The sequence below is a fragment of the Tupaia chinensis genome, unplaced genomic scaffold (genome assembly GCF_000334495.1).
Source record: "Tupaia chinensis unplaced genomic scaffold, TupChi_1.0 Scaffold000132_1, whole genome shotgun sequence".
In the NCBI taxonomy this organism is placed as follows: Eukaryota; Metazoa; Chordata; class Mammalia; order Scandentia; family Tupaiidae; genus Tupaia; species Tupaia belangeri.
The window spans coordinates 4,098,923-4,099,827 of record NW_006159601.1 but is presented as its reverse complement, the minus strand read 5'-3'; positions in this window follow the sequence as shown (position 1 = coordinate 4,099,827).

The following is a 905-nucleotide window of genomic DNA, read 5'->3' as shown; positions in this document are numbered from 1 at the left end:
AGAGACATAGAGACAGAAAGCAAGAAATCGCCCCCCAGGGGGGATGTCCACGTCACAATCCCTTCTCCTCCATTCTCCTCTCAGGATCTTGGGCACACACGCACATGCGCCCGGCGTGAGTTTTAAGCCACCAGGTCCGGGACGTGAACCGCGGTCAACTACGTGGGAGTCCAGTGACATAGCCATTACGCCAACTGCTGGTTCCCAATAATCAAACCATGGCCATGTTTCTAAACCAGAAAAAGTGATGTCCGCCAGCCTGCCCGAGCTGTTGGGAGAATTGGAAAGAATACGGGGGCTCGGTTTATCAGAGGTACTCAGTGAACTCATGCCTGGCATGAAACTGAGCTCGTTCTCAGCGCTCAGGAAGTCAGTCGACTGGCTTGAAATGACTCACTGACTCACAAATCCATTTGTAATCTTTTATTAGATTTTAAAACTAGTACAGAAGGGCCAGCAGGTCGGCATGGAGGTTAAGGCAGTTGGATCCCACATGGCCGACTTTGAGGTTTGAGTTCTGGACACCATGGCCTGAAAACCATGCTGGGTGTGTGTGCATGTGTGTTCAAAATCCTGAGAGGAGAATGGAGGGGAAGGGAATGCAGGGTGGCCATTCCCCTGGGGGGTGATTTCTCACTCTCTCCCCATGAGTACAAGTGCCCTATGGAAAAAAGCTAAAAACAAACCAACCAACCAAACTAAAAAACTAATATATGAGTGCATGCTCACTGAAAAAATAAGAAAATTAGACAATGCAGAAATTAAAAAGTAGTTTTTGTATCCTTCTTTTTAATGTTTGGTATGTATCATTTAGATTGTTTTAAATACATTTACCCAAACAATATATTTTCACATTAAAATTATGCTTGGTATACTATTCTGAAATTTGCTTTTTAAAGTTATTT